The 23570-nt window shown below is 26.5% G+C and overlaps 1 long non-coding RNA gene across 1 annotated transcript; it reads left to right on the top strand.

Moving 5' to 3' along the window:
- The first annotated feature begins 1028 nt into the window (after positions 1-1028).
- On the top strand, positions 1029-22573 carry LOC147806167 (uncharacterized). Its single transcript, XR_015428587.1, has 5 exons — positions 1029-1040; positions 17260-17281; positions 19103-19154; positions 20069-20133; positions 22452-22573. It is a non-coding gene; the product is annotated as an uncharacterized LOC147806167 (long non-coding RNA).
- Positions 22574-23570: the final 997 nt, after the last annotated feature.

Genomic DNA, 23570 nt, shown 5'->3' with positions numbered 1-23570 from the left:
AATCACCTTATCAGTCTGGATGATTTGAAGTGAATTTAAAACAACCTCAAAATAAGCTTAGGTATAAATAAAATGACTTCATATACCTCAATAAATACCTCACTTTCGTTAGTTGAAATAAGGTTGATTTTTTCATACCTCATAAGTACCTCTTTTGTTACAAGTGTAAAAAAATAAACCTTGTATACCTTAAAAATCACCTTATAAGTCTGGGTGATTTGAAGTGAATTTTAAACAACCTCAAAACAAGCTGAAGTATATGTAAATCAACCTCGTACACCTTAATTACAACCTTTACAAGGTATAATTTTTATTGCTGTTTTCTCTGCAACCTTAAATATACCTCAAAACAACCTTAATACCTCAAAAATACCTCAAATCAGCCTTAAATATACCTTAAATTTTCGTAAGGGTACGCAGACTAATCCAAGTGGTCACCCACCCTCACACTGACCTCAACCAGTGATGCTTGACTTCGGTGACCTGCTGGGAACCGTGTCTTAACGATCAGCCCACTACATGTTTACTAGAATGGCATTTTTAGCATTTTTGTTTGGCGCAATTTCACTAATCGCATGCTCGGTTTGATAATTTATTCAATTATTTATTAATTTATTTATACTTCGTAGACAATGAATATAGAGGCTTGTATCCCCTCCTTTGCTTGTGTATACTCAGACAATATAAAACGTTGCTAAGTTAAAAACCAGGTTTAAGTTTACGTTAAGAGTAATAACATTAGTGGCTTTTCATTTGACCAGCCATTTACAGCGGATTGTCCATAATATTCATTTTGATATTTAAAGTGACAACAAAATTTAAAAATTTCTTTTTAATTATTGATTTTATAAATTTGATTTAACACTTTCGTTGCCGGTCACGTAATAGACCGTGATATAACTCTTCCCTACAGTTTGCTTCCATAAAATGCAGATTATTATTCAACTATTTTTGCAATAAATATGTTTTCGCTTAGAAATATCATAGTGTTTATTAAAATAAATTGTTCGCGAAATTTAAATGCTGAAATGGATGCTAAGGTAAGAAAATTCAAAGATTTTATCTTTTTAAAGTACCACTCTTCATTTCACCACCAGCACTCAGCTGGAAGTGAATATATTAAAATTATGAATTACCACTACACGAAAATTAATCAATCACACACCCCACACCCAGATATATATATATATATATATATGTAGAGGCTGTTGGTTGCGACAGCTGAGATAGCATGAAAACCGAGGTAGAAGGATCGAGTATTGGATCGAAGACAAGACCGAAGGTAGGAGGACGAACCGGAATAGTTCCTGGTCACCTTTTTGGTTGTTAGCCATTTCTTGAAAATTGATGTGGGAAGGTGTTTCTATGGTAGCAACGTTTACTCTGGACAGCGCATCTGCAACCACGTTATCTATTCCCTTCACGTGCTGAATATCCGTAGTGAATTGGCCAATAAAATCCAAATGACGCGATTGTCTTGGCGAACACTTATCTTCCTTTTGTTTAAAGGCATATATAAGCTGCTTGTGGTCAGTGTAGATAGTAAACGGCCGACCCTCTACCATATGCCGAAAGTATTTGACAGCCATGTACGCAGCCAAGAGCTCTCTCTGTCGTAAGCACTGTACTTTCTTTGAGATGGTGCAAGCTTCTTTGAATAAAAACCCAGTGGTTGCCACTCTTTCTCTATCCGCGGATGCAAAGCAGCGCCCATCGCCGTATCTGAAGCGTTTAAAATTCGTTCTGAGGTTTAAAATTCACTTCAAATCATCCAGACTGATAAGGTGATTTTTAAGGTATACCAGGTTTATTTTTTTACACTTGTAACAAAAGAGGTATTTTTGAGGTATAAAAATTTTTACCTTATTTCAACTAACGAAAGTGAGGTATTTATTGAGGTATATGAAGACATTTTATTTATACCTAAGCTTATTTTGAGGTTGTTTTAAATTCACTTCAAATCATCCAGACTGATAAGGTGATTTTTAAGGTATACGAGGTTGTTTTTCTTACACTTGTAACAAAAGAGGTATTTATGAGGTATAAAAAAATCAACCTTATTTCAACTAACGAGAATGAAGTATTTACGAGGCATAAAAAAATATACCTTATTTCAACTAAAGAGAGTGAGGTTTTTAATGAGGTATATGAAGTCATTTTATTTATACCTAAGCTTATTTTGAGGTTATTTTAAAATCACTTCATATCAACCAGACTGATGAGGTAGTTTCCAAGGTATACCAGGTTGTTTTTCTTACACTTGTAACAAAAGAGGAATTTATGAGGTATAAAAAAAATCAACCTTATTTTAACTAACGAGGGTGAGGTATTTATTGAGGTGTATGAAGTCATTTTATTTATACCTAAGCTTGTTTTAAGGTTGTTTAAAGTACACTTCATATTAACTAGCTCAATTCCCAGAGTTCCGTTCGAGCCGGCAAATGGCGTGTGTGTTGACAATCGAAAGTATACTCGAAATTCGGTAAGTGTGCTTGACATTTATTAATTTGGTTTTATCACTTTTAATCAAATATGCTTCAATTTTCAAACTTAAATTTTATTATTTTTGTTTTAAAGATGTATCTTGATCTTAAATAGTTTAAGTTGGAGGATATTCTTAGAAGCTATTAGTGTAGGCTTAGCAATAAAAGAGAACAATCGAAAGAGGTCTCGTCGCTGTTTAGGGTAGCGTTACTGGTGAATCGTTACAGCAGGTTATGCACAGTATATTTTATTGTTTTTAATTTATTTAAATAGTGAAACCTCCTGTTATGGACACTCCTGCAAAACGGACGCCTCTCAATACGGACATATTTTTAATTCCCCGGGAATCTTCTATGAATAAACCATTACGTACATTCTCCGCAAAGCGGACACTCCCGTAACCGGACGCGGACAGTCATTTTGGTCCTGAAACGTTGTTTTTATCTCGACAAACCGGACACTACTTTTTCTAAATAAATTGCAAGATAAAAAAACGCAACTTTTCACCATTTTTAAAGCATGTAAATAAAACTTTCTGCCTTATCCATAACTAAAAATATTGTTAAGCTATTTCACCACCGAAAAATCAATCTTTCCCCTGTCACCTTGCCTTATCTTTCTAAAGAAAGCAGAGAAAATAGTACTGCACTCCTGAAATAATTCTGACATCGGCATCTTTTGATCTTTTCATCTGGACCACACAGGTTATGAGACCCCTTCCCAGTAAGCACACACCTCACGGCAAACGTAAGGCCGTAAGCTGGCATTCTAGGTAGGGTAACGGCAAAAGGCAAGTACAATAGGGTCCTTTATTGTTTGTTTTGAGGCATTTCAGGAAGAGGCGGAATAACTCTTCACCTATACAGGCCCGAAAAATAAAACCGTTGTTTGGCCTCTTACACTTAATTAGTTACTGGACCTTTATTGTATACCGTTGTTTGGCCTCTTACACTTAATTAGTTACAGGACCTTTATTGTATACCGTTAATTAAGTGTAATGTTACAATAGATTAATAATGAATAGATGCAGAGTTGGTAAAAAATGTGCTTTTAACTCAAAAATTTGAAAAAAATCAGGAGAGAATGGAAAAAATCCATAAAACGTTAACCGTATTTTTGAGAGGAAAAAAACAACTTTTATTATTCTTTGAAAACTGCTAATTTTTTACATAGAATATTAAAAACTTGAATTTTATTATTTTACTATAATCTAAATATACTTTATGTGGTATTACCTATTATATTTTTTAAAAAAATAATTTTATTAAAAAATAATCATTTTAAATTTTATTAAAATTTTTAAATAAATATATATAATTATTTATTTTTTCTTTTTGAAATCATTTTCTGAAGTATAATTTTTAACTCGAAATATAATATATTCTTTCTTTCTAGAAAAATTTAATACATATTCCCTTAAAAATAAGAATAAATATTAATACTTTTAACTAGAACAATTCCTTTGTTCATTAAGAAAAAGTTTTTATTTTTTCGATTGTTTATTATAAAATTTTGTTAAATTTATTGTATTAAACATGTACTTAAGAAAGACTTATTGAATTGAATACTTATTGAAGACTTTTTCTTATTGAAGACTTATTATTATTTTTTTATTGAATAAGCGATACATTTATTTTTAACGTTAAAGGATTCAATAAAAAATCCATCATTTTTGTAATTCATGGTTAAAAAAAAAAATCTAGTATAATTTATATGATAGCAGTAAAAGGCTAAAGGTCCGTCATTGTCTATTTTTTGTCATTTTAGGAAGAAGCGATATGAAAACTTTTCCCATTGTTTATGTTTTGGTCGCTTGAAAATTATTACTGTAAGCCCCAAATGAAATTAACATAAATTTTTTCCAGACTATGACTCCTTTTTTAAACCTTCTCTAAAACAAAAATGAATAGGTAAGTTTAAAATTCATGTAAATAAAAAAATCTATTTATAGAAAATAAATGAATAAAAAAATATTGTAAATTGCTTAAATCCTCCTAGAAATTATAAATATCTTGAATTTAGAGCAAGGATTTTTAATGAGATGGGCTTTTTTATTACATTAATTTACTAACTTTTATTACAATTTAAGTGTTTTGTAATAATGAATGTATACCATTTATAATAGTAAACGTTTTATTTATATAAATTGTTTTTTATTTTATTTTTATTTTAATGTTCATTTCAAATTTAATATCTTAGTTTAATCACTTACTTCTTAAAAACTGGATTCAAAATAGTTTAAATGGTCTTAAGAATTTTGAATTTTAAAAAAATCGTGTTTAAATTTTCTGACTGTTTATAGCAAATGTCTAGTCTAATAAAGTAAATAACTTTTTTTCCCCTAAACTTTTAAGCAATACTTGAAAATAATAATTGTTTAGGAAATTTTATTCTTAAATATACGTTTTTAAGTAATAAAAATACATTTGGATATTTTTATTAATTAAACTTCAAAATATTAAGCAAATAATTTTTTTTAAAAACTTATAATACAGAATATAAATAAAAATTAAAATTATACTTTCAAAACGTTAATTATATTTATTTTTTATTTGCATTACAAAAATATTTTTTCATGCAGCATTAATTTATTTTTAAAATAGTTTATATACATTAAGGAAAAAAAACTGTTTTGAATGCAATACATAGATGGCGCTGTTTTTTATTTTTTACTTTAGACGTGTTTTCGAGTCCTGCGGATAGATGGCAGAAAATATAAAGTGTAGGGTCTTGTAGGGTTGCCTTTCTTTTAACTTTGATAGAATTTCGCCAATTTACTCAGAATGACAGTCGGTACGGCTTTTGTCCAGGCATAACCAATTGAGGACACTACGGCGACAATATCCCCCCCCCTCTCCCTTCTACTTACTATAGTCAAGCAAATTTATCATTCATGTGTGGCAAGGGTCTGCACTATTTATTCTAGCATAAAATGTGACATAAATAAAAAAATGTTCTACTGCATATTGCCTTAACCAATTAAATAGCGGAGTAGTTATTTAAAACCATAATTGCGTTATTGAGTTTTATTTTGAAACTAAATTCTTTAAATAGCAAATTAGACAAAATTAAACATTAAATTTCTCTGTTTCAATCTTTCTTTACACTACATTCGTCACATACTTCAATTCAAGTGTTAATAAAAATAGCATTGTATTTAAAGCTGGAAAAAATACAAAAGTTACAGCAGGATTGAAAAAAAGTCACCGATTTTTTCTTCTACGAAGTCGATATAAGATTTAAATAAAAATGCATTGTGTGAAAAATTACTCATTTTCCAGTAATGTTCCCTAGTTGTAGAAAAATGAAAGAAACATAACAATACAAAATAATAAACATACATTTAATCATTTTAAAATGTCATTTGCAAAATGTTTCCTATACATGAATTAAAAACATTGTTTTTTTCTCACAAGGGGTTTTGGGTTAACAAATTTTAAAATTGTGCTATGTTTTAAATCTTAGGAACTAATAACAGAAATATGGCTGAAATATTAAAATAACGGTAAGAGAACCGAAATTTTATCTGTTTGTCCCATTAAACTGTAGGTATGGTTTTAAATTTACGGTAAATTTGCAAATCAATATTTCAGAAAAGGCATAACTATTTAGACGAAATTGAATGATTATGTAATTAGAACTAAGTGGAGCTCTTTTAACCATAAACTGGTGAAAAATGAAATAGTATTTCATGCTGCCGAATCGACTTGGCAATTTTCATAGTACAAAACGAATCCAATGAATCATTTTCATACCTCCTTTTTAAAGAGTGCAGTTCTTTTTGAACTAATTTATTGAAATCCGGTTAAAGTTTGACGTTAATTTAAAAAAAATTCAAAAACAGGTCATAATTCGTAAACATGCTAATATTTAAATATATTAAATGTTTTTCAGATAGTGACGATAATTTATACCTTGACTGCAGCAGATAAATTTTTATCAATTGATCAGCTTCTACAGTCCTTTTTTAGAGACAATTTTAAATATTAATCATACGCTTACTGATAATAGTTGTTCGACACAATTTATTTTTATGTATCCTTGTTTTCTACATGGAGGCACCGTCACCTGTTCGCTACGCTCGATAATCCCTGTAGTTGAATCTCATTCATCAAGTTTGAAATAATTGAAGATCAAGTACAAATTGTTTTCTTCCACTTTTTTAAGTAAAAATTACGATTGGATTGCCAGCAGTTGCATTTTAAGGATTCCTAAGTTTTGACAAATGAAGAAGAAGGAAAAACGGTCTCGCCGAGAGTTATTACGCATTGAAGATGTTCTATGGAAAAAGCAGTTTATGCCCGCGCGCAAATTCGTTTTTTTATTCTCTCAGAACTAGCGGTATTTGGCACAAACTGTTCTTAACAATGTTCTTAAAAGTTTTTTTTTCCTGAAAAGTCGATTAAAAATTATTTGCTTAATGTAAAATTATTATACTATTATTTAAGTTCATTATATTAACTTGTTAATTTTGACAAAATAAAAAGGATAGCTGGATTTGAATGATAAATAACTGCGCTTAAAAAAATTACATTTTAGAAAGGCAGAGTGTGCGACACAATGAAAAGGATTTATAAATTAGAAGTAATTTTTTCTTGTTAACCGATCATATAAGAAACAATTCTTATTTCTCTTTATTCTACACATATTTTCAAATGTCGGTATAAAATGTCGAAGTTTTATATTTGGCAACACCTAGCCTTTTTCTATATAATATTTTTTTCTTTATTTTCATTATTTTTAATATTAAGTCAAGAGGGATATTATGAAAATCGCGTAAATGAAAACTTTTTCCACAACAATCAATAAATAATTATTAGTTAAAGAAAAAATGAAAAAAAAACTTTTAAATTGTAATAACTTTCAAACAAATAAGAGTTTCTAAAAGGAAATAAAGACTCTATGTTACGGTTAAAAACAAATTTGGCTCTTTCAGCATACCAAATTTAACTTCCGCAGCTGAATTCTTGCGGTCACAGAGCGGCCCGCATGTTATTTTTCTAACAAGTATAAGAGTAAAAATAATCTTGACTTAATTTTAGAATTATTTTTTAATTCCATTGTAATCTCCGTTCAATTTCCTACATATTAACGTAATTTGAAGTTTCTAAATCAAACAGTGTTTGATAAAATGTAACGTTAAGTTGAAAACCCCAAAACAGTGGCGGTATCAGTGACCTTTTCAGTTTTCTGACAGAGAAGGAAATTTATTCAGTTTTCTGACAGAGAAGGAAATTTATTAATATCTGCTCGTTTCACGTTAATTTAACAATGCAGTTTATTTTTCCAACTTCATATAAAAAGAATTTTCAGGAATGGTCAGTGTTAATGCTATTATTCTAGGTTCTCATGCGTTCGCACTTTTCGATTAGACCAATTTAATCGATTAGATTAACTTCAACACTATTATCTTAAGTAAAGAATTCTAAGAGTCATGAAAAAAATCATGATAGCATCTCGAAAATCAAAAAGCATCTCGAAATGATATAATTAAAAATAAAGAAGATAATTTTTGAAATTCTTGGAATTCATTGTTTTACAGACTGACCTTTTTCTTTTTACTTTCACCAGAGGGTAATTTTAATAGTGTTACATTAAATTACTTTAAAGCAATTTTATATTCGTTTTATAATTAACTTATACACAACTATTGTTCTTCTTTTTGGCAGCAATTATTATATAAATATTAATACTGAAGAAAGCAAAGAATTTTCTGCGAAACGTATATTGGCTGGAATTAAAAATCAATTTAGCCCATTGACTGACAAAAGGACAAAAATTAATTTAGACACCTTCTGTAATTAATGACGACCTTAAAAAAAATCTATCCAAGAAAAACAAATGATTAATGGGTATCCAGTGATTGGAATAGTGCAATTACAATTCTCTCATGTTATTAAACAAATAGTATTCTGTAACTTCCATTAATCATTTTATTAACGAATAAAATTGTAATTGTATAGTATATTTCTTTCTCTTAATAACACATACTTTTTTTTAATTTTTTATTTTAGTAATCTTTTTTTGAATTGATTCTGTTTTTAGAAAACAGTTCAAACCAATCTTTCAATAAAATTTTATATAAATAATATCTGATATCTAGTAACTTATTCTTAGTTTATTTACAGTTAAATATAATAAATTTCGCAATTATAGTAAGAATAAAGAAGTTTAACAAATACGACATAGTTAAGTTAAATTTTTACTCTTTATTTTGTAAAAAAAAAAAAATTTATTTGATATGCATATTTTTTGTAGAATATTTATTTTGAAGAACTTGTAATTCAACATAACGTTGAGTAATTTACGCTGCGTAATTCTTTTGCCGCATTAACTTATTTATTCTTTATTTGACTTAGCTCAAATAAATATCCCCATAAAATCAATTTAGAGCAGTTCAGTATACATATCTTAATAGAAAATTAAAGGAGTTTAGTTTCCTACTCAGAATTTTAACACTTTAATCTTTACGCTACTATGACAGATATTAAATGAAAATATTATTTTGAATTATTTTCGTAAAAACAAAGTTTACTCACTGTCCCTTCTTTACACGACCCATCATGATAATTAATTCCTCGAATTAGTGCTGTTTTAAATAGTTTTCGATAAAATTATAATAATTTGTATTATTGGTAATTATTGTACTAAAATTAGTAGTTTGTAATGCAAGCGCTTTTGTACGTGGTAAGAACTAGCGATTTTTTACTGTATATATTAAATGTAAAGTCTATATCAAAAAGAGAATCATAAGAATTTTAATGGTCAATTAATTTTATGCAATAGAATTTCAGGAGTAAAAAGGAGTTTGTAAGTGTATTTGTGTGCCCTTCATGATATTAAAATATTTGTTGCAAAAAGAAGTAAAGACCTTTATTTTAGAATTAGTTACAGTTTGCTTTGAGGGGGACGAGTATTTCCTCTCTTTGTTAGTGTATGGTAAATTGAGAAGTTAACGACGTCCGGTTATGCGCTTCTCGCATCCCACCCTGTTGGGGGTCAGAGTTCTTGAGGAACTTTAGACTTTTCCAATTTTTTTTTTTTCTTCACTAAAATTTCAGTTTTTATTTATTTCCTTATATTGCTGATGATTATTATTATTTAACATTTTCATAAAACCAATTTTGTTTTCAATTGTTTGCAATAAGCTTTTAATTGAACTATTTATTTTTTCTAAAAAAATAAATAAGCAAATGTATAACAGAAAAACGCAAAATTCTCATATTTCATAGATTGCGAAAAGCAATACACAGTAAAAATCTTTTACAGATCAAAATTCTATTTCTTATGCATCTAACAAAAATCTTTCAACCGGATATGGGAAATTGTAAAAGTAAATAAAAAATAAATACATAAATAAACTCTAACTTTTTAAAAATATTTTTTGATTCAATATTAAAGTCTTATTTGATTAGTAATATAACTTGTTAAAAATGGAGAGAGTCTCGCTTTTTATGATTTATGGGTACAACTAAGCATCATAATTTTTTGCACTTTTTTGGATTTTTAAACCCCTTGTATCTGAACAGTCAAGAGTTTGTAAATGATTCAAATAAATCAAATTCATTCTCATTCATGTGTTTTAAAATTATAAGCAGATATATTTGTTTGTAGGAAAAAAAAACATTATAAAGCGAGAAATCAGTTTCAACCTTCCTTAATTTTAACAATTGATATAATAAATCGGTAGCTTACTTAATTAGCTATATCTCGTGGTTCGTGCACTAATAAAGAAAGCTAAAATATAAAAAGAAAACTATAAACGAAAAATTAACGGTAACGAAATTGTTAAATCTTCTTATTTCGCATCTTCATAAATTAGTAAAATCAAATTTTTTTCTCATCTGGACACAAATGCAATAAAAGTTAGATCTTTTGTAATTCATACATTTTAATTTTTTAATGTCCTAATTTTTATGAGTTAAGGTGGAAACTTCTAACCGTATTTCATTTATTAAATTGGCTAAAATGTTCAGACTACACAACATCATTTTTCGTTCTTTTCTTTATCTTTCATCTCTTTATCTAAGCAGTCGAAAGTTTGTAAATTATTTAAATCATGGTGAACGACTATTTGAGTCTTTCACAACTATTGAGATAATATAGTACGTTTATAGTACGCCATGATACAAATTAATCAAGTTTCTTTAAATGCTTCAAATATAAACACATATATATTTTTGTGCAGGTAAAAAAAGAACATTAAAAAACAAGAAATTAGATTCTTTGAACCCTCAAAAATTTGAGTAATTTATCTGATAAATTTGTAATAAGCTTCGTGTTCATGCATCACTGCGATATTTCTTGAATATCTTGATTTTTTTACAACGTAAGCACATTATATTTCTTAAACAAATGCGCAAACAGAAGTTTAACTGTTATGAAACTCTGAAGAAGCATCATAGTATTTTTTTCCCCATTATAGTAATAACTTTTAAGTAGGATTATTTTAAAATTTCTTGTTAGAATTTGTTTTACTAATTAAAGAAATGTTTAATATTTTTTTTCAAGCACAAGTTAGACACTGTTAATAAATTATTAAAAAAAGGAAGAAAATTAATGGTAATAAAATTGTTAAGTCTTCTTATTTCGCAACTTCAAAAATTAGTACTATTCAACTAGACACAAATGCGTAAAATGTTGGATCTTTTATAATTCATGCACTTAAATGTCTATTTTTTAGTATATTTACTTTGAGGAGTTAACTCAGATACTTCTAAACTGGATTTCATCTTTTTAATTAGAAAAATATTCTGCAAAAAATTATCAATATATTGTATTTTTATTTAATTTTTATATGAAAAAATTCATAAACAGTGGCAGGAAAACTACTAAATTATTGAGCCGAATCCTGAAAGAAATATTTACTATAATACATTTCCCTCTGAATAAAAAAGTCCTAAGGAGCGAAGTCCCCTCCGCTATTTTTGGGTGTTTATTTTAACTTTACATTTTGCTTTGCTGTACAAAAAGTATAAGATTTAGAAGTTTCAAATTACGAAGGATAAGCGGTGGAGGCTCAGGGGAAGGAACGCTAGCCAACTAATGAGTTTTGAGGATTTGAATCTTAAGAATTGCTGGTTGATACGAATTTCGTACCCGGCTGACATAAAATATTCCAAGTGATAGACGCATCGTGGATTATTAGAGTCCCATCTTCGTCTTGCTAATCACGGGAGGTTTTCGTGGTTTATCTCACCATGAAAAAGTTCTCCACGAAGGCAATTCGTTCCCGATACTTTTGTACAGGAGTTCTCTTATTTCTTGGTTTAGATTCAAAATTACAATGATATAAAGTTGAACACTGGTAACCATGAGATCAAATTCGGGTTGGCTGTTCAACAACAGTTATAAAATAAAATTACAAAGGATTACAGAAAAATGAACAGAGAGTGCGATGAAAATGAAAATGACTATTCTATAATTAGTTTGGAAATTGTTATCTGCAAAATCTGGTGTAAAAAAATACTGTACTGGCTGCTTTGTAGAACACAGAAATGCAAATACTAATTAGAAATTTTGCGCTCTGTAAAGGCTAATTTTGATCTTGAAATTAATACCGGTATTCAAATATGTTCGAAAATTAATTGCAATTTTATTATTGCCTTTTACGCACCTTTTTTCTTCTTCTTTTTCTTTTCACGTGATTGTTCTCATGATGAGTTGTAGAGAAAATTTCGATTTTGATTGTTAACTTAAAAATCACTAATTGTTACTAAAAAAATACTGCGATTGGTTGATATGTTTGCTAGAAAAGAAAATTTAATCAAAACTACCAAAATATTGTAAAACTTACTTTATTTCCGGCTATAGGGAAAAACCAAAAAGCTCAGTATTTTTTAACGAAGTGGTTTAGTAATGTTTTCGGTAAAGTAATAAAAAATTTAGATTTTATAATATGAGTTGAAATGCGAAAAACGTGGTAAAATTTTATAATTTTACCATGATAGTTTAGAGCACTGTATAAAAACCATTTGTTCAGAAAAATTTACTATTCAGTTTTATATTTTTTACTAAATGTGAGGTTAAAAGAGCTATAATTTTGAAAGCTAGAGTATCCGGTTAACTGCTATCATTTTAACAAAAAAATTACCAAATAAATGGTTTAAATACTTGGTTTTATTAACAGAGCTATGGTTTTGTTTTGAAAAAATGTTATTATCATAGAATGCGGTAATTTAAGAAAAACTTTTTCTTCGCGTAGTTGGCTGAAAGGTAACTTGGTTAAAATTTAATTTGCTGAAAGGGCGGATTTATGTGTAAACTTAACAAGAATTTTGTTTTGAAATTCCAATATGTTTGAAAGCAATTGAAAATTTAAATACCCATTCGTTATATCTTTCTTTAAGTTTTTTTGCTTTAAATATTGACCATTGACTATTTATCCATTGTCATAAAAAATTTATTTTATAAACATGCGCTCAAGTTGTTGTCAATAAAAAGTAGCGAAAGACAGCCAGAGAGAGAGATTTGTTTGTTGCCTAATATCACTCTTAATAATTATATTGACATTTTTAAAAACAATAAACTTAATAAATAACGCTAAAACCGTTCCCTGTTTAAACTTCAATAAGTCTTGTTAACGAGTAGTATTACTTCTCATTTTTTTTTTCCAGTTGAGTTACACAATCTAAATTCCTTAAGTTTTTTTTTTCTTTCAAGTACAGATAATTATTTTTCAAATTTATTAAATCCTTTATTTCATTATGCTTAGCAAAATGTTCTTACATAAAGCTGCAATACTTGTATATTTTGAAAATAAAATGTTATGTGTTTTGCGAAAAGTGAAAAATATTGCAGCTTAAGGAAGTATATATAAAGAAAAAAAATCAATGATGAATGAACGATAAGCAATTACGGGAGTGAGCGGAGTAAGAAAAGGGTAAAGCCTGCTATTTTTTATTTTTGTATAAATGGAATGATTTTTAAACAAAAAATAGACAGGTAATTTTTAACTATGCATTTAATGAAATATTTAAAGTTTCAAATGATAAAATAAAAAATAACGTTTTTCATGTGTTATAGCTATGCAAATAATAGCAAAATAAAAACTGATGTTACTTCAAAAAATTTCGATGCATGTTTTGAAATATAAACTGCGTGTATATAAGTGTGTTTCAAAGTATAAATTTAAAATATAAACTAAATAAAACTGTTTGAAAACTAATAATGGATTTCTAAAATCAATGTTGTTGCTTAAACGTAAATAAAATAAAGTTTTAAAGTTAAAGTTACGATTTTTATGTTAAAGAATTTAAAAATCCTGAATTTTAATGCCATAGAAAGTATAAATATGCATAGCTAAATAGAATTTCATCGTATGAATATCATCTGTAAGAAAGTTAAAAGAACATCATTATCCTTATAAAGATAGTTAAAAGAAGTAAGTATTTAGTAGAAAAATAAAGTAACCTCAAATTTTTGCTTTAAGTATCCAAGGTAATGAATTTGTTGCAGTTGGTTATTTAGGATTTTAAATCTTTCTGATCATTAGCTTTCAACCAAAAATATAATTATTTTTTAGTAATGTAATTGAATGATATAAAAAAAACCAGTCGTCATGCATTCATTCATAAACAAAAACAAAAAATTCTTAACTCGGGGAGTGATTTATAAAGACTTTTAGACGAAAATATATATATATTTTTTTAAAAATTTATAATTTTGTAGTGCTAATATTATATTTTACACAGCCAGTTTGCTAATGTAAATAAATTTGCCCAATTAAAGTTATTTAATTATTTATAAAAAATATTTCATAAAAGTAGAACGTGTTTTTATGTACTAAAATTGTTAAAAAGCTGATGAAACCTAAAAAATGGTTTATTTACTTAAACGTCCTTAATTATGGAATCTTTACTGTTCATTATAAAGAAACGATATTCTAATTTACTACTCCGCAAATCAAAATATATATGTAAGCATTATTTCCGAGTTTATATGTATTAAAAATTTTTCTTACGAAAAGTACTCAAATGAATTTTGACTTCAATAATTTTTTAATTTAGTAAGCTTGCTTATCGCTAATAGTTAATAAAATATTTTAGTGCAGATTAATTTTTTATTATGAGGACCAGAAATTGTCTTTAAGAATTCAAAATAGATATTCATTACTGTTTGAAATCACCAGATAAGTATGTTTGAAGTCCTTGAACTAAAAAGAATGTGGGGAAGCACATTTTGTCCCCTACCCCCAATTCTAAGAAACATTCCTTTCAAGTACGGAAAAGCTGCTCAGTAGGTGGTCGTTGATTACTTGTATAGAACAGTGTTGCCAGATTGGGCTACAAGTAGCGGATTGGGCTACTTTTAAAAGTCCCCGCTACTGAAAATTGAATTTTCGCTACTTGCTACTTTTTGGGCTACTTATTATTTTTCGAAAGCTACAAATCTTAAATATGCGCTACTTTTTTTCCTTACTGAAATATATATATATTTTTTAATATTTTCCCTTCCTATTATAAAATGATTCAGAAAGTTTGTAGCTTCTTTACCATTTTTAAAAAGGGCATTTTTGTTGTTGTTGAAAACGTTCTCGCTTCAGTTTTGGATTCTTGATATGTTTTACTGATGGAGTCTATAATCTTTCCATGTTTATGTTTCAAATCGTAGACTCGGGAAATCGCAAAGATATATATGGAAAAATACACGGAGAGTATGATGGGGAAAATGTTTTTTAACTCCAACTATTATTAATCGTTTATCTTCTGGAGAAAAAAAATCACGTTACTCGCTTTGAAACTCAGAAAAATTAAATCCAAAGTCATTAAACATCAAAGTCATTAAGTCATGAATGAAAATAGTTGTTGTGAATGACAATGAGTTTTAAAAAAATATCGTACTGTTAAATGCTTTTTAGTGAATTCATTTCACTTTTGTAAATCACCATCTATTCACAGTTGCACGAAAAACAGGAAAATTTTTATATCTCTCTAGAGCTTAGATTTGCCCGTTGTAAATGATGAAATTATTTTTTTTAAAGGAAGCTATAATATGTATTGCTATGGTTACAGTTTTTATTTTTCACCTCATTTTGCCAAATATGCAATAAATAAATGAAACAAATAAATGAAACAAATAAAAATGAAGTTTTTGATAGTTATCATATTAAAATAAAAATCGTATTACCAAACGCAAATGATAATCAGAATTGGCATCAAGGAGAACGACATGAAGAAATATTTCATAGAAGGCCAAGGCCCACCCAATGATGACGATGAAACGCAAAAGATGGATTTTGTTATTAAAACAAAAATATATACTATGAAATTTCAAATAATAATTAACTATAACAATGAAATTATGAATAAAAATGACTAAGTTAATTGAAACATAATGCACTTAGGGATCAGGAAAATTGAATAACGACAATTCTTTTAATTCGAAAATGTCAACATTTTAAACCTTTCGAAACATTTATAGTAATTGCAAAATAACTAGGAAAGATAATTACTTTAAATGATAAACACGGTAATGTATATGCTGTGTGTTATAAAAGGAGTTTAGAAAATTATTAAAGCTACTACAGTGAAACTAGCGTAAACTGATCAGAAGTGAAACTACAATTTGATGGTTTTATAAGAGAAGTCATCTTATAAAAATGATAACAAATTGTTTTTACCAGTTTTGCACTTGATCATCAAAATCTTAGATAGGTGATTAACTTATAGAGATGGTCAACTTAACATGTTTCACTGTGCAAGTAAAGTAAGCACAGCAACTAAGCGAGCTGCGAGAAAAGAAAATATTTACGAGCATTTAGTGCAAATCTATCTTTATATCATTGTTTTTTTTTTAACTTTACAACAGATGTTACGGCTACTATAAATGAAAAAAAAATTAGTTAAAAATATTTGTTGCTTCGTAGACGCTTTAAAATACTGTTTCATACGTGGCCCAAATCAAAATATCCATTTGTTCACTAATAAATTACTATCAAAACTATTCTCAATCGAGTTTGAAACAATTATTGATGCTGTTACAAAGAAAAGCGAACAAGAAAGAAATATTTCTCATCTGCGAGCTGAATGTTTGTACTTTGTATTGTTTCGAACTTCAGAGCAGAAATGATTAAATAAATTATTTTGCTTATCAAAAAAAAATTTTTTGCCTTTTATTTTTAAATACACACAGATGTTGGGCCCATGAAGTTGAACTTTTCTGAATTTCTTGTTGGAGATTGGGTCCTAGTTAGGTCTTATTTTTAATTTCCTCGAAACGCGAGATAATTTTTATTAAAAAAAAATTAGCTAGTGAGAACATTTTTATGTGCGAGTAATTAAGGTTCTTGAGGTTGGGGAACGAAGCGAGCTGAGGTCGAAACCTTTTAGTATTCTTATGCAGCTCAAAGACCGCACCAACATTAAAATATCTAAGACAGTTCCGACTGATTTTTACACATAAAAAAGCTTGAAAAAAACGAGCTATCCAATATTATTATAATTTTAGTGTTTTCTGGCAAACGGCGCTGTTTTACAGAAATAAAGCCAAATAAATTAGAGCACTCAAAGCATGGCAAACTTTACACTTTATTTATGCTGTGATATTAATTTTGTTAATATATATATATATATATATATATATGTGTGTGTGTGATTTATTTTTGGGCTACAAAATGTTCGAATCCGCTACTTTTGGAGCTCCCATTCGCTACTTCTTAATCTTAAGTTCTGGCAACACTGGTATAGAACAAGCTAAAAGATTCATTTGGCGAAAAGGGTGTAAAAAGAAGGAGATAAACGTAGCCCCTAGTTTTCTTCTTTCTTCGAAAAATAGAAGTGGCGCCACTTGAGAGCAAGTAAGTAACAAGTTTTTTCTCTTTAGTTCATGTAATTTAAAAATTTTTTTAACTTATTTATTAAATAGCTTTTTAAAATTAGTTTAATTCGCTTTGATTTTATTTGCTAAGTTTTTAGAAATTATGTTTTATAACTATAATACTTCAGTTGGCTATTTTATCTTATGCTTTCCTGTTGTTTAGTTTAAGCTGCTAGTTTAGTTTTAAAATGAATTAGACGATTTTTTTAATAAATAAAAGTTCAATTAACTCTATCTAATAAAAGAAAAATTTATGATTTCTTATGCATTAATTAAAAATGCTTCTTTCATTTTTCGGAAGCATTGATTAATTTAATAATTTACTTCATTTCGGTAGCCATATTTTTTCTCTGAAGGATTGTTAAAAAACATTATTTGAATTATCTAAACCGCGGGTGTCACTTATTGTTTCAAATAATAATTTTGATTAGATATAAGAAGAAATATTTTTTGAACCACCATAAAATAAATAAATAAATAGTAAGAGTTTAAATTTTCTCATCTCTAATTAGTTACTTTATATTTAAATTATACTTTAATTTTGATACTTTTCTGCTTTGACTTTTTTAAATTAAAAAAAATAATAATAACGTTGGTAAACATGTAAAAATTGTTCCACTAAACACTTCCACTTTTAAAGTTTTTTTGAGTATTTTCAGAATATATTTTTAAACAATTTAAATATTTGTTTTGATACTCAATATAATATATTCTTTGTTCTAAATAAATAAATAACAAAATGACATATTAAATAGAAGGACAGTATTTCTAATTTTTATTTTGTTGTTTTTATACTTCTTTTGCAATTAATGAATTGCTGTAGAGGTATAAGAACATTTCAAATCTTTATATTAAGTTTAATTTTACGATTAAATTTGTTTTAAAATGAATTAATTCGTTATAAAATTATTATGTTGTAAAACTGAATTTGTTATAAAGCAAATTTAATTTAAAATTACGTTCAATTTTTTTGAATAGAAATTAGAATATTATTTCATGGTTATTATTTTTAAAATTTATTCATAAGTATAATAATATTTTCTGTATAATATTTTTTTTCATGAAATAAAGCTTTTTGTATTAAATATTGTTGGTCCTCAATGCTATAAAGACGATTACTAATTCTTTTTTTCCAGTTATTGTGCAAAATCTATAATTTATCTCATGTAATTTATCTTCTTCTTAATTTACTATTTTGAGTTTTTAAATGGTTGTTAATTCTAAAATATACCTGTTCAGCCTTCACCTTTGACAATTTTGTGTTTAAGAAAGTGTATACATTTTCTACAAAAAAGAATTTTTATTAACTGTTTAATTAAAATTTATGATGATAACTGTGTAGTGGAAATATATAATCTAAAAATTGTTGGAAACTATTCCTCAAAAATTCAGGAAATTTTATTTTTAAAATTGAGAGGGAGCCCTAACTAACAAAAGCTTTATTTAGAATTTGTCTATTTATTTTAATTCTAATTTATCTATTTATTTTAATTCTAATTGGCTAAAAGACTAGTTCTTTTTCTAAATTAGAATCAAAAAAATTTTAAGAGAAAATTTGGTAAGGTAAAATTTGGTAAACATTCAACTTATCGTCAGTTACCAAAAATATAAATATTCGCTGTAATTTTAATATATGATCCTTCTCTTTCCTTTAAATCAAAATTAATTTCATTTAAATCAAAAAATTGTTTTTAACAAAAATTATAAAATATAATTAGTTAGAAACAGTTTTGATTTTGTTGATTTTTAACTGTTTTTATGACGATCATACTCTAATTTATTCCTTTTCTTTTATGGAAAGACAGGGCGAACGATCCAAGAAATGCTAATCCAGCCATCAACAGCAAAATAAGGTAAGAACATAGTGAAACATTAAATATTAATATTTTTTTCAATTAAATCACATATTTTTGATTTGCAAAAGAATTTTGATTTTTTTAATTAATAATTATTGTGCTTATCAAAATTAAGTTCACTTTATGTATTTCTCTAACACAGTCTTTATTAATAACAAGTGTTTTTATTACTCATATAAGCTTTTATATTTATATTTTTGCAATATTCTTATTTAATAATTTCTTAATAAGGTTTCGTAATAAATGAAAAATACACTTTATGAATGTATAAATTAGGTGAAAAGATGTGCTGACAATTTTATATCATTACGATATTTTAGTATTTGTTTTCTCTGTTTTCATGCCTGTTATAACATTTTTTTATCATTCTATTTTTTTAATTAGTTAGAAAACAAAATTTTAAAAGAAATTATTTTTACTGTTAAAATAACTACGTAAAGTTATGAATGAATAACGAAATATTTTTCGTTATTTTATTTGAAATGATAATATTATATAATATTTCATTTTTCCATAAGTTTCACCAGCATATAATATTCGTATTAAAGCAATTATTTTAGCAAATATTTTTTACTTAAAAAAATACATGAAAAAAATTAAAAACTTTGTCCACATTAAATTTGGGCTGAAAGGCTGAAAGTATTCCCCTACAAGCTCGTGCTAAGTTTTATTGAATTTACCAATTCACATTTAGTTCCCCTAACACACCACATGCTTAGAGTATAAACAAGATAAATGATAAACAATGAACTTATTGTCATATTCCATAACTGAAATAAAAATATTTACATTAATCTTCATACATGATTTTAGAAACAGTTTTTTTTTTTAATGTTTCGATTTTGTTGTTTTTGTTTTAACTAATTTTACAACTATCATATTCTAATTATAGTTTTTTTTTTCTTTCATAGGGAGTCAGGATGGAAGATCAACAATGAAGATAAAACTCAAAATTTAAAAATCAACAAAAAGGATGGTAAGAAATAAATTTATATTTTACCTTAGGTTACCATATGGTTGAAAAGAAACCAGTTTTTTTTGTTTAAACTGGGGGTTTTGTGTTTTTTTAAAACAATTTGTGGGACATTATTTTAAGCCAATTGAAATTAACCGAGCCAATTCAAGGTCTTTCATAGCAATTAACTATTCCTTTAACTATTAATTAATATTTTCAATAAACAACTAAAAATATCCACTCTTTTCTTTAAATATATTAACAAAATATCTAATAAAAAAGGAAAGAACTAAATATTTAAGTATGCAGCTTTATTTAGCAAGCAAAATAAACATTCAGCATTTAAATTTGATTTTAGTGATACCATAAAGAATGATTCTCTACCTTGCTTGCCCGTAATATAGAAATGCTATATTTCAATATTGTTTAATTAATGTTATTATTTAGATGTGTATAATTTATGATATTAGTATGTAATTAAATTTCATGGAACATAATTATTTTTTAATCCATTAATATAATATAAATTTTTATATATTTAAGGCAATATATCATATATATTTTATATGAATGATAATTAAAAAGTGTTTTCTTATATGGTGCATTATAATTATTTGATAAAAAAGATACAAAATTTATAAGGAAAGATATAATAAAAGTAAGTTTTTATACTAATAGTTTAATAATAAAGTATAAATTTTCTCTCCATTTATTTTAGCATAATAGTTTATTTAATAAGTTAAATAATATCCGAGTTCATAGTCCTGAAATTTCTGAATTCCTGATAAAGAAAAAAAAACAACTTTATTCTCATGTTTTTTTAGCTTTTTGCTCTGATTTCTGACAATGTCTGTGTTCAGAACATCACATATTCTACAAATACTAATGCAGTTCCTAAAACTATCAGTTTGAATAATCAAAAGATTTGTATTTCTGATGTAATATATATATATACATATACATATATATATATATATATATAAATGCCAAGACACAATATTTACTTTGCCTTCCTTTCAAAATAATTGAAACTCCACTTAAAAGTAATTTATTAAGGATGTCACGAATTTAATTGCAGATTTTAAATAAATATTGGTATGAAATAATATTAAATAATTGATACTGGTTACAGAAGTACTATTAACATTTCCTAATTATCAATCTCAAACTGTTACGAATCGCTCATTAATAGAATTAAAAAAATTATTCAAGCTTTGTTTCTGGAATTAAAAAATTTATATTTAGAGCAAATTATACTTTTTTGTTAATTTTTTTTACAGTTAACTGATAAATGTATAATGTACCAGCAATTTGGTTATTAATATAATGTCGCATTAAATAAAATTAAATATAACATGAATATTGTTAATAAATTGTTGGGTTTAAGAAAATCATTTAAAAAAAATTTTTTTTTTCTACGTTTACCATTCAAAACATTGAATGAATTGTTTTCATAACACTTAACATTACTTTAAAATATTATTATAGCTACAATAGTTAACATTTCTAACTAAGATGGTTAAAATTATTTAATTATTACAAAACTAATTGAATAAATAGAATTATAATTATGTTTTTCATTCTCAATTTGCTAATGAATGTTAAAGTTTGTGATACTATTTTTCAATTAGATATCTAAAGCAGATTAAATTAGTTTAGATCAGATTGCATTGCTGAAAAAACTTTTTTAAATTCCTTTGGGTAGAATAAGTCTTGATATCTATGAGCTACATATATATGAACTGCATTTAAATAATTAAAAAATGAAATGTGAATAATTTTAATATGTTTGGCAGTTGATCTATTTTAAAAAATAATAATTTGCTTGCATATCCCTTTCACCATTTCTTAGTAAATAACCTTATTAATGGAAAAAAAAAAAGACTTGAATTAAACATACTATAAATAATGTTTTTATTAGTTACATAGTATAAAAAGTATTTATAATTATAATAGTTAAATGATAAGTTTATTTAAGTAATTGATTTTTTTCAAATCTATTTCTTTAAATCAATACTTTTCTTAAGTATAATCATTAAAGGGATGTATGACTATAATAATTTACATACATATCTCTTTTATTATTTCTTAGTGAAATACTATCATTATCTCTGAAATCAGATCTTAGTTGTTTTTTTAAATGCAACCTAAAGAATGCATATTTATTAACTAAATTCAATATCATATTTTTATAATTAAATTAATAATTTTTTGTAAAAATAATCAGCTTGTCTTAATCCATGGCTTTTAAAAAATCAGTTGATTTAAATCAATGATATTTTTTTTTCTGTGAACATTTAATATATCTATAGTAAAATAAATTGCTTTATTTTTTGCAGGAAAAAGGCTCATTGAAATAAAGCTTCTGGAATGGGATAAAGAAAATATATTTGTCCATATGTAAATAGTGTATACAGATGTATTGATTTGTTACAAGGAAATAAAACTCCTTCATGGTTTATTTTAAGCTTTATTGTTGTTAAAATTCCTGCTTTTATATATTTAAAATTACTAAAATGGTGTATTATTTACTAGTACAAAATATTTTTTTTTGAAAAAACTATTTATGATATATACTGTTTATCTAATATTTAATAAAATTAATGACTTGATGAATATACACAAAATTATAGGATAAATAAACTTTTATGTGTAAGTTTCTATCAATAAAAGCTAGATGTAGGTTTTAAATATATAAGCATTATTTTAAAAACTTAAATAACTTATTTATTGAGTTGCATTGTGTTTTATTTTAGAATAAAAATTTGTACTTAATTTCCTCTATCTCAAAATGCTTAAAAAATTTAAATACTCAATTCAAAAAGATTTTTTTTTATATGCTTCTACTTTAAATGATAGCGCTTATAATTGTTTAAAATGAAATAAAAAAAAGTCTATTTTATTGTACGAAGATTCATTGGACATTTGGTTATAAATTAAATAATTGTTTTACACCATTTTGTTTTTTATATTTTCATAAAACAGTATGCATGTAATGACAGTTGTTGTTATATTACAATATAAAAAGCTAAGAATCAATAAATTACTATCACTGATATCAGCCGAGTAGAACAAACACTCGTGACAATTTATGTTCCCTAAATAAGAATTGTAACAAAATGCAGCAAGAAGCCTTTGAAATTAAAAGCTAAGTTCTAATAATAAAAAATAAAAAAAATGCCGAGACACCTAAAATAAAGGTGTGATACCGGCTAGGACGGCATTAAAGTTTTCTATTGAACCAAGTGGGAGGTGAGTTAAGGGTGGTTTATTAGCAAATAAGGCAAAGAAGTTCGCCTAAGCATCTGAAATAAAGGTGTGATACCGGCAAGGACGCCATTAAAACTCTATTGAACCGAGTTTGAGGTGAGTTAAGGGTGGTGCATTGGTAAATAAGGCAAAGAAGTTCGCCTAAACACCTGAAATAAAGGTGCGATATGGGCGAAAACGGCATAGAC

Source organism: Parasteatoda tepidariorum, chromosome 8 (assembly GCF_982258835.1).
Source record: "Parasteatoda tepidariorum strain Cologne lab strain chromosome 8, Ptep-v5.0, whole genome shotgun sequence".
Taxonomy (NCBI): Eukaryota; Metazoa; Arthropoda; class Arachnida; order Araneae; family Theridiidae; genus Parasteatoda; species Parasteatoda tepidariorum.
Note: the sequence above shows the minus strand (reverse complement) of the source record. Positions and strands in the feature narration are given on the sequence as shown.